This window comes from Pinus tabuliformis, chromosome 2_2, assembly GCF_031772625.1.
Source record: "Pinus tabuliformis cultivar Carrire ecotype Pingquan chromosome 2_2, CPIR1, whole genome shotgun sequence".
NCBI classification, from domain to species: Eukaryota; Viridiplantae; Streptophyta; class Pinopsida; order Pinales; family Pinaceae; genus Pinus; species Pinus tabuliformis.
This window is the reverse complement of record NC_142300.1, coordinates 852,333,808-852,346,492: the sequence shown is the minus strand read 5'-3', so window position 1 is coordinate 852,346,492 and position 12,685 is coordinate 852,333,808.

The window sequence follows — 12,685 nt, the reverse complement described above, 5'->3', positions numbered from 1 at the left end:
CTGAGCTAAATGCTCCTGCATCAGACTCCCAAGGTTAAAATAATCATGATCTCCTGATCATGTGCTTCCGACCTTTGCCTTCCTGGATCCCATACTTTGTACTATAATTTGTCTTTGGTTGCTACTGTTGTTTGTTGTTGTTCTCCAAGTTTCCACACTTTATGTTGCTTTGCCCCAGTAGCTATGCTTTCACAATCTGTTGTTGTCTTTCTCTTTCTACTGCTCCTTGGCCTTCTTACTGTTGTTTTCTTCTGAGGTACCTTCATCATCCATCTTATTATTCTTTCAATCTCTATGTCCAATTTATCTTTTGACTGATAATTGTTTTGCCACTTGTAGTTGTACTCTGTCCCTTCATCTTCAAACTGTTGTTCACTGTCTTCTCTTTGAAGTTGTTGGATCCTTATTGCCGCCCTTTCATCTGTACCCTCTTGTTACTTTCCAAACAACCTCTGTTCAATATATGGAAATTTACTTTCAAAACTTAAATTGTCCCCCAAATTTGTTTGTACTCGATTCCTCTCAAATACATCATTGTGTTGTTTTTCAATTCCAGCATACTCTATTTCCTCTTCTTTCTTTACATGGTTGCTCATATGTGCCAAATTTCCTCCAGCATCTGCATCAAAACCTGCACTCACAAAACAATTATCAAAATAAAAAACATAAGGCCTCAGTTCCTCTTCTTCCTTTGGCAACATCTCAGTATGCTACTCTGATTTTTCCTCCTCTATCAGCACATCAGTATGTTGATTCAACCTCTTTAAAGAATTCTCTAAAGTTCTCTCAAGACTGTCAACAAGTTTTTCTTTCACACCATCTGCTTCAATGATGTCTTTCTGCTCTTGTCCACTATAGTGAACTCCTTATGCAATCACACTATCATACTCTGAGTTTTCCAGCAAATATTCCAACAATTCAATTTCTTTGTGACATTTCTTAAGTACTTCGTCATCACTTATAATTCCTGTATTTATAAAAAAATTATCAGTTTGAAAATTATAAGGTTCAACAGTTTCAATTGTTGCTTCACATACCAGTTCTTCAGGCTGAATCTCATCTCCTTCTTTCACAAGAAATTGTTCCTGTGTTGTAACAGCTTCTAACATCAATGCTTTGCTAAAAAAATTCTGCTGCAATAATTCACTACTTTTCTCATTTAAGATACATTCTCCATCATTCTTTACTTCAAAGTATTCACCTTCTGAAAGATACTCTTCTATACTTTTGACAGCTTCAAAAGGCTACTCATCCTCTGCAAAACCTTCATTTGTTAGTGACCAATCATCAGATGTCCTTTCTTCCTTTGCTAAATCTTTTGCATAGTCTTCTTCTTTCTTAACATCTTCCAATAGATGTCTTTTTTCTTTCTGTGATTGTCTTTTCTTCATCTTGAGACAAATCTGCCTCTTTGTAACCCTTCTTCAAGAGTTATCCTTGCCCCATCATCTGCATTAATATTCTCCTGCATTTGTTCTTCATCAAAATTCATTATATTACCTCTCTGAGACAATATTCCTTCGTTCGTCATTAGAATAAGATCCTAATCTTCCATCTTTATGACAGCTTTAAATGATTGTCTTCTCTCATTAACTCATCATAGACTCTTATTGCAATTGAGTTGCAAACTCAACTTCATGGAATGGAAAAAAATCATCCCAATTTCCTTCAGGTTCACAAAAGACTCCTTGATCATAACAATGGTCATTAGTTGTCTCCATAGCAACAAATTCCTTATTTAGTACCATACTTGCATTCACAGATAAACTATTAGTTTTAAAAACATAAGACCTTGTGGTCTCACTTGATGCTTCAGTCATCATATCTCCTTGATGTTCTGAATTCTCACAATAATTCATAAGATCTTCCACAGATCTCCAGTATTCATCTTTACCCAAAACTTCACCCTGTTCTGCTTCACAAATGGAAACTTCCATTCTCAACTCAGCTTCTTCCACCAGCCACTTCACTTGCTTCTGTTGTAGCCTTCTCTGTAACTTAGACCACTTCACTGCCTTTCTCCTCAAGACCCAACCTTGTCTTTGGTTTTCCTCTAGTATCATTCTTAATATATTGAGTTGTTCTTTTAACTCTGCAATCTCCTTGTCACGCTCCTCTTGACTCATTCTCTTTCCATTTTCCTTGGCATCCTTCTTATTTACTTTTCTTCCGTTGTGGTCTTCCTCATAACCTCTGTTACCTCTGTTATGACTATCAGTAGTAATTTTCTCCTCTATCTTCATGAACTCCTCACTCATGTACTATGAGTTGTACTAAAGCCTCTGCAACAGCAAGTCCTCCCTACTGCCACTTACCTCACCAAGCTTTCCTCTGTACCTAGTCTTTTAGCAAGCACTTGGTTCTCTATTCTCTGGAACCTCTTTGAGCACTTCTCTCTGCTCCTTCTAGGCTTCAACTCATCTGCACCTTTTAAAAACACAATTTTCCTCTTTATCCAACCTCTGTTAGAATTCTTCAAGGTTCTGCCACATTCTGCTTTCATTCAGAAACTCTTACCAGCTTTTTCATCCCCTAGCAATTCTACCCACATCCTTTGTGGAATTGTCTTTATGATCTTTCTGTGAGCTGCAACAAAACCTCTGCAGTAACAAGTCTCCCTCTTACTACACATGCCTCACTAAGCTTCTCTCCTCTGAGCTCAGTCTTTTGGCATCTCTCTAGTTTTCTCCTCTGGAAGCAATTGAGCATTCCTTGCTCTAAGTTGTTGCAATCTTCTCACCTTCTATGCCACTACCTTCAAGACCTCTGCATGATCTTGTTCTACCATTCACCTGTAATTTGAATGGATTGTTCTTTGTTTCCTTTGCATCTGCCATTATGCTACACTTTATCTCTGTGTGCCTACTATTTGTCAGATTTAAAACCTGATCTCCTTTCACCTATATACACCTTCAAAACATAACTTTTAGAACAGAGTTCTCTCAAAGAATTCTTATACACAGAATTTCCTTATTCTGCTCTGATACCAAATAATGCCAGCCTAAGTCGCAAACACCATAATGATGTAGCCTAAGCCACATATACCCACAGTATGCAAATACAATTTGCATGTCACACTATGTGTGTCCGAGGAATTCCAAAATTCCTTACTTGGGGAAATGTTCCTTAACCCAATGTTTAACCAGCGGAAATATAACATCTCATGAAAACCCACTTTACCAAAGGCTAAGTCCTTAATCAGAAATATTTCGTCTAACTATCTCAAGTTTAGACTTTAATAAATATTTGAGCAGAACTTCACACAACCCTTCATAAACATTGGTTAATTCTTAACTTAACCCGAAATATACTAATCTTGCTTATTTCTATTATAATTCTCATATAATAGAAATATTACATAACCACACTTAAACCTTTACCTTTCCGCCTTTCTTCGGATCTTTGCACATACATCGATGCTCTCCTTGGCGCATTAGATCTCCGTCGTTGATCGTATTCCTCAATCCAACGGTTATCACGTCACCCGATCATCAACTAACCCCAGACGATCTCTACTGTTGATCTGCTCCGTCTGATCCAACGGTTGTCGCATCACCCGATTGCCAACAAGCTTGGTTGATCTTCACCGTTGATCAACCTCACTCGATCCAACGGTTATCGCGCAATCTCGCGCAAAATTAAGCACTACCTATATTAGAATGAAGGCACACGAGAAAAGTGGTTCTCTCTTTCCTCCATGTGCTATGTGTCAGCCGCTAAGGCTAATCGCATAGAATTCTGAAATACCATTTACTACCTTTAGGCTGCGCGAAAAACTGCTTACCCTTTGTGAGACTACTTCATCCTTTTCTAGCACGTGGGCTTAATCTCCGTCGTCCATCTTCTTGACTTATTCTGCGTGACTTAATCCTAACCGTCTATCACTTAATCCTAACTGTCTATCTCCCTCACTCTCGTTCGTTGATCTGATTGATCCAACGACTGCACTTCGCTGCTACGTTCTTTTTTTTCTTACTATATAACAGCTTATTTGGATTTATGCCTGTGTATTTGCTTCCGCTTAACGATCTTCATTGTTTCTGAACTCAATCTCCTCTCGCACCTTTATGCTTCCTTCACCTTCATTGTAACATTAAAAGCTTCCTCCTGTATTGTCTGTGTGTAAAGCCGTAACACTCCTCTCTGCACCTCTTCTCTAGTTATGTACACCTGCAACCTATGTGACGCATAATTACTCAAGTTCACACACAACTTATAATTTAAATACACATCACACAAACTCATAATCGAGTTATCTGTATTAATCAACAAACATTTACACATGAAATTATTCCTCGACCTGATCTTCTATATTAGTGGCCTTTCTTTTCTGCCCGTAGGCTTACATTGAAACCTATCTAATCTCACTCTAACTAACTCACTGACTCTCTACCTCCCTACTTTGCCTTTTAAGCTTACATTTATACAAAAGGTTCTATTTAACCAATTCTGGTTCAGATCCTTAATCTGCTGAACTGAATCCTAAATATCCTCTAAGTCCACTTTTAACTCCAGTTATCCCTAAAAATCCTCTCTAGTTCCATGAATCATGACACCACTTTCTAGTCTAAGACTTCCAATTGATTTCCAACTATCTCGCCATCACTCATCATCACTCATGTTCTCCTACATTCGAGATCATTTACAAATATCCTCACAATATCTAATTAATCCCTATTCTAATCACTCAAAACATTAATGATTACATACATAGGAATCCAACTTCCTTGAAAACACAAGACCCCTAAGTTAACTAAAATGTAATGAAATTTTTTAGCCGAATGCTCCTGCATTAGACTCCCAAAGTTAAAATAATCATGATCTCCTGATCATGTGCTTCCGACATTTGTCTTCCTGGATCCCATACTTTGTTCTGTAATTTGTTTTTGGTTGTTGTTGTTGTTTGTTGTTGTTCTCCAGGTTTCCACACTTTATGTTGCTTTGCCCCACTGGCTATGCTTTCACTGTCTGTTGTTTTCTTTCTCTTTCTGTTGCTCCTTGTCACACTCCTCTTGACTCATTCTCTTGCCATTTGCCTTGGCATCCTCCTGTTAGTGTCAGTGTCTTCACACTTCCATCGGTGATCAAATTGCTCTTTTGCATGCATATTAGGTGTCTCATTCGATCAGCTGCATTCCATTAGGTCATGGATCAACTGATGGTAGTGGTTTCATGTCAGTTTCCCTCATGACATCCACCCGCTAACCTGTTTACACATTTTTTTAGTCATTCACATTCATCCTGTTTCATTTCATGTATAACAACTAGTCCTAGGGTTTAGTTCCATTAGGTCTTAGGGTTTGTCAATTATGCTCAAATAAAGAGGTCAACAGGCACATGAAGGTTCATAAAGTCATAAGTTTACTTCTGATATGCTCAATAAATCCTTTTTTTTGAGGTGAAAACAAAGTTTTTCCATTTTTGTAAAAATTTCATGTAATTTAATTGTTTCTATATGTAATAAGCATTCAGCCGTTGTTCCTGGTCTCCTTGCCAACTCCTGCCACTACAAAAACAAAAGCATCAAGACATCAGTCCATCAAATTGCCAAGAAAAAGAGTCAAACTTCAAACTGAAAAACATAGTTTTTGAAAAAGTGACTAAGACTTTAGAAAAGTGGGTTGGAAATGAACAAAAATTAAATTGTATGATATATAAAGCAAAATCAGTGAAAGAAAATCATTTCATTATGAAAAATTCAAGTGAAGAGCCAAAATCGCGTTTTGAAGGAAGAATGAACAAAGGAGGAAGAAAACCTGAAATTTGCAGCAAGTTTTCCTAGCGCTGCACATCAGGCAGCTTTTCCCTGTGTAAAAATACACTGGCGTTGTGCATCAGGGAGGCGTTGCGCATTGGGTTCAGCGCGCTGTGCATTGAGCTGCCAAGGTTCCAATTCACTCAAAATCATCCTCTATCAATTCTTTTGCTACATTCACCTCCTAACAAGTAAGTGTTCATATATCCTAAGCTTAAATAGGGTTTTCCATGTTTGGTTCATGATTTTTGCTTCTTAAAGGTCAAACCCTAGCTTGCCTCCTTACTCTATTTCACATCATTGCAAAACCTTCACATCACTGCAAAATATTTTTCCCTTGTCCCTTTCCCAACTTCATTGCACTAAAACTACCCCTTGATTCTATTTTCCCTAAGAAACTAATCCCCTTTATCAAACCCTAAGTCCCTCATGAATCAAAACCCTAGCTTCCCAAATTCTTCCTTTCATTTCCCTACCCCATCTCATTACTATTGTTCCATTTACAAAGTCTCTTCATACTCACCTTTTATTCCCACCTATTATCCATTATTCACTATATCTTCACTATATCCATTATTCTCATAGAGACAAGCATGGAAAGAAGCAGTGAATCAAATTTTGAAGAGGTTACACTTAGTGATAGCTCAAGAGAAAGAACATGATAAACTCAAAATCTTTCCTAAAGCTTCATTAGCTCAGCAAATCACTTAATGAGGTTGCCTCTTACCAAATTTGAGGAAATTTTGGAAACTTTTTGTCATTTTGCATTTTTGAAAATAGAAACGCATGAGCGTTGCACATTGAATTGGTGCATCCTTTTGACAAGTGGCTTATAGATTTGGATTCATCATCAAAAAATAAGCAAACCCAAAAATTGTCATCAATTTTGGAGAAGATCTTGGCCATCAAAAGGGCAAAAAACACTCAAAAAATGCCCTCTCTGTCACTTTTTGGACCCACAAGAAGTAGTCTTGGGAGAAATGATTTTTGAAGGGGAAAATCAACTCCAAATCAGGAAATTCAAGATGTTCCAGAAACTAGATAATCAGAGCTTTCCAACAAGCTATCTTGGGCCTGATTTGGTGAAGCGAAAGGCCTCAAAAAGCAGTCTTGAAGCAGCACTGCACATCAGGCAGATTTTGTCAATTTTGCCTAAAACTCAAAATTTCGCCCAGTTTCTTCAATGGTTGACTTTTCTTATTTTTTAGGTAAATGTATGCATGGTAAATGATGTATTTGATGTAAGTATAGATGAAAATCACCTCATAGGGTAGATCCATCAAGTTCCAAGTGGTTTTGAGCTGTAATGAATTGCTTTCCTAAGTTTTAGAGGCAAGTTGTTCCACTGCCTACTTTTGTGTTCCTAGTTTAGATATGGTTGAAACCACCCCTTTCTCATGGATTCGACCCTGATAGCTAGCATGAGTGGTTTCTTTGCCTATATTATGTAATTTCTTAGTCATTTGTAAAAGTTGGACTTTGGCAAAAGTGTTGGCCCTCATTGAACATTTGTATCAGCAATTTGGCAAGGAATAAAACCAGGTTTCACAGCTATTTTTGTGGGATTCTTGTGACAGTGAATTTATGTATTGTTTCTTCTTTGTAATGAGTTTTTATTATGTTTAATATGTATCCAAATCCATTTTTCTCTTCTAAAACTAAATGAATCAAGGTGAATGGACAAAATACATTGATGTGCTTTGTCTTGGGAATGCATTTGGTTTTCAATGTTTTCAACTGTTTGAAGAGGATTCATAGTTTCTTTATGCCCTCCTCAACTCCTCAGTTGTCTTAATCTACCATCTTAATCCATTTCTAGTACATAAACCCTTTTCTACCTCGCCCCACAGAACATGACTGTATCCCTGAGTTGATTTCCCGGACCCAATCTGCCTTCTCCAATTGATCCAGCAACCAAAACCTAAAATTCAAACCAGAAACTCTGAGCTATTGTACCTAGCATAAAATCTACATTAAATTCAGTCATCTCAAGCCCTAATTGCCAATATCCTAATTGAGATTGACAAGGAGAGAGCCCTCTCCCGACCTGGTAGGGCTAGCTACCAGGTTAAACATGGTTTGATGTTACCCTAGGCCTGCTTTCCTTCAGCCTGAGGTAGATCTAGGCACTAACACCTCCTTCTTCACTTTTCTTTTGTTGTGGTCTTCCTCAGAACCTTTGTTACCTATGTTATGACTATCAATAGTCATTTTCTCCTTTATCTTCATGATCTCCTCACTCACTTCCTATGAGTTTTACTAAAGCCTCTGCAACAGAAAATCCTCCCTGCTACCACTTACCTCACCAAGCATTCCTCTGTACTTGGTCTTTTGGCAAACACTTGGTTCTCTATTCTCTGGAACCTCTTTGAGCACTTCTCTCTGCTCCTTCTAGGCTTCAACTCATCTACACCTTTTAAGAACATAATTGTCCTCTTTATACAACCTCTGTTAGAATTCTTCAAGGTTCTGCCACATTCTACTTTCATTCAGAAACTCTTACCAGCTTTTTCATCCCTTAGCAATTCTACCCACATCCTTTGTGGAATTGTCTTTATGATATTTCTTTGAGCTGCAACAAAACCTCTACAGTAACAAGTCTCCTTCTTGCTACACATGCCTCACTAAGATTCTCTCCTATGAGCTCAGTCTTTTGTCATCTCTCTGGTTTTATCCTTTGGAACCAATTGAGCACTCCTTGTTTTAGGTTGTTGCAATCTTCTCACCTTCTTATGCCACTACCTTCAAGATCTCTGCATGATCTTGTTCTACCATTCACTTGTACTTTGAATGGATTGTTCTCTGTTTCCTTTGCATCTGCAATTCTGCTACAATTTATCTCTATGTGCCTATTGTTTGTCAGATTTAAAACTCGATCTCCTTTCACCTGTATACACCTTCAAAACTTAACTCTTAGAACAGAGTTCTCTCAAAGAATTCTTATACACAGAATTTCATTATTCTTCTCTGATACCAAATAATTCCAGCCTCAGCCGGAAACACCATAATGATGCAGCCTAAGCCGCATATACCCATAGTATGCAAATACAATTTGCATGTCACACTGTGTGTCCTAGGAATTCCAAAATTTCTTACTTGGGGAAACCTTCCTTAACCCAAGGTTTAACCAGCGGAAATATAACATCTAATGAAAACCCACTTTACCAAAGTTTAAGTCCTTAATCGGAAATATTTCGTCTAACTATCTCAAGTTTAGACTTTAATAAATCTTTGAGCGGAACTTCACACAACCCTTCATAAACTTTGGTTAATTCTTAACTTAACCCGAAATACACTAATCCCGCTTATTTCTATTATAATTCCCATATAATAGAAATATTACATAACCACACTTAAACCTTTACCTTTCCGCCTTTCTTCGAATATTTTCACATACATCAATGCTCTCCTTGGCACATTAGATCTCCGTCGTCGATCGTATTCCTCGATCCGATGGTTATCGCGTCACCTGATCATCAACTAACCCCGGGCGATCTCTACCATTGATCTACTCTGTCCGATCCAATGGCTATCGCGTCACTCGATCACCAACAAGCTTGGCTGATCTTCACCGTTGATCAATCTCGCTTGATCCAACAGTTATCGCGCAATCTCATGCAGAATTAAGCACGACCGATATCAGAATGAAGGCACGCGAGAAAAGTGGTTTTCTCTTTCCTCCGTGTGCTACGTGTCAGCCGCTAAGGCTAATCGCATAGAATTATAAAATACCATTTACTACCTTTAGGCCGCACGAGAAACTGCTTACCCTTTGCAAGACCGCTTCATCCTTTTCTAGCACGTGGGTTTAATCTTCGTCGTCCATCTTCTTGTCTTATTTTTCATGACTTAATCTTAGTCGTCTACCTCCCTCGCTCTCGTTTGTTGATTTGATTGATCCAACGACTGTGCTTCACTGTTATGTTCTTTTCTTTCTTACTATATAATAGCTCATTCGACTTTCTATCTGTGTATTTGCTTCCGCCTGACGATCTTCATTGTTTCTGAACTCAATCTCCACTCGCGCCTTTACGCTTCCTTCACCTTCGCTATAACATTCAAGGCTTCCTCCTGTACTATCTGTGTGTAAAGCCGTAACACTCCTCTCTGCGCCTCTTCTCTGGTTCTGTACACCTGCAACCTATGTTACGTAGAATTACTCAAGTTCAAACAAAACTTATAATTTAAATACACATCACACAAACTCAGAATTGAGTTATCTATATTAATAAACAAACATTTACACATGAATTTCTTCCTCGGCTTGATCTTCTATATCAGTGGCCTTTCTTTCTTGCCCGTAGGCTTACAATCAAATCTATCTAATCTCACTCTAACTAACTCATTGACTTTCTACCTCCCTACTATGCATTTTAGGCTTACATTTATACAAAAGGTTCTGTTTAACCAATTCTGGTTCAAATCCTTAATCAACTGAACTAAATCCTAAATATCCTCTAAGTCCACTTTTAACTCTAGTTATTCCTAAGAATCCTCTCTAGTTCCACGAATCATGACACCACTTTCTAGTCTAAGACTTACAGTTGATTTCCAACTCTGTCGCCATCACTCATCATCACTCATGTTCTCCTACATTTGAAAGCATTTACAAATATCCTCACAATATCTAATTAATCCCTATTCTAATCACTCAAAACATTAATGATTACATACGTAGTAATCCAACTTCCTTGAAAACACAAGACCCCCTAAGTTAACTAAAATGTAATGAAATTGTTGAGCTGAACGCTGCTACATCATATAGATATAGATGGAAATTGAAGAGAGGGAAGAAGAGAGTGATGGAGAGAGGGAAGGAGGGACAGAGAGCTTGATAGATATGGAGTGGGAGAGCATGTGTGTTTGGGGAGTTTAGATAAAGAGACAAAGAAGGAGAGATGGAGGGAGATATAGATATAGATGGAGGGCGGAGAGAGGAAAGGATATTTTTGCACTAGATGCATTGATTTCAGTGTAGATGGTGATTTCTAATCCTATTTGATTGCTTGCACTAGATGCATTGATTTTAGTGTAGATTTTGATTTCTAATGATATTTGATTGCTTGCACTAGATGCATTGATTTCAATGTAGATGATTTCTAATCCTATTTGATTGCTTGCACTAAATGCATTGATTTCAGTGTAGATGATGATTTCTAATCCTATTTGATTGCTTGCACTAGATGCATTGATTTCAATGTAGATGTTGATTTCTAATAATATTTGATTGCTTGCACTAGATGCATTGATTTCAATGTAGATGATTTCTAATCCTATTTGATTGCTTGCACTAAGTGCATTGATTTCAGTGTAGACGGTGATTTCTAATCCTATTTGATTGCTTGCACTAGATGCATTGATTTGAGTGTAGATGTTGGTTTATAATTCTATTTTCTTGCTTGCACCAGATACATTGATTTCAGTGTAGATGTTGATTTATATTATTATTTTCTTACTTGCACTAGATGCATTGATTTGAATGAAAATGTTGATTTCTAATCCTATTTGATTGCTTGCATTAGATGCATTGATTTTAGTGTAAATGTTGGTTTCTAATCTTATTTGAGTGTTTGCATTAGATGCATTGATTTCAGTGTAGATGTTGATTTCTGATTTGATATAATTGGATGTATGATGGTACATTAATTTTAAAGTGATTGGATTAACATTGTGCATTGATTTCAGTGTAAGCACAAAACATTATTGACAATGTCAATTGATTTTTGTGTTATAGTAATTCAACCTATTAATATTGGAGAGAAAAAGAGATAAGGTATGATGTTTACTACAATAGCTCAAGCGAAAAAATTAAATGGTTTAGGATTTAACGTGTGCTTTCCATATAATCGATATTAAAAAATGGCGATCGATATGAAAATATGACAAAAGTAACAAGGGTGACAATAAGAATAGTAGAAGAAAATAGTTTGAGATTAATCACAATGAAGACTATTTGTAATTAAAATTAAAATGAATAGATTAATCTAAGACATATTTAGCATATTTAAAATAAGTATATTAATATTAGATGAATTTACATATTATTGATCAAATTAATCATATGTTCGTTAGATTTTCTTTGGCCGCACACAAATGAAATCAGCCTAGGTCCATCTTAACTCCCGATCTATCAAACATTGAAAGGAATAAAATCTCTAGAGGTAAAAACTTTTCCTAAAGTTTTGCACTCAAAAAAGAGGTTTGCACCTCGAGAGATTTGATCCCTCTAGGCGTTTGATAGATCCGAAGCTAAGCTAAGATGGATCTAGGCTGGTATTTTTCCCTTTTAAAGCTTTACTTATCATTTGGTTTACCCGTGAGAACTCTCTGAAAGAAGCAGTGAAATTTTGAAAAGGATTTCAACGTAAATTCTGGGTTTCTATCATATTTTTTCAAGGCAAAATTTTGATTTTGGAGCAGATTTAAAATTTCTAAAAAAAAAATTAAGCAGTTTGTTTCAAATTTGTTGGCAGATTTGTTGAAAGTTTCAATGAGTTTTTTGCAGCTCAACCAACCATTGTTTTTGTGAGATTGCAAACAATTTTTGGAAATAAATTTAATCCAGCCACAGGCAGATCTGGGTATATCTCCCCCAAACGAAATTCTTAGAGTGTTTTGAAATTGAATTTTTGTAGCCTTAAAAAACCATTTCTAATTTCTCTTGTACAGGCTGCAGAAAGAATCGAGTCATTTTGGGGAGGGTTTTAAAAGTCAATTCTTACCCCCAAAAACAAAAAAAAATAAATAAATAAATAATAATCATTAATTGCTTGGATTTACTCGTGAATTTTTACTATAGCTTTAAGGAATTTTTTTTAGGGTAACTCCTTGAACGCAAGCCCTTTTAGGGTCTCCTTTTGTTGCATTTAATTTAATAGCTAACCATCATTGTCTTCAGCCCTATTCTCAGATCTGAAGTGGTTTCCAATA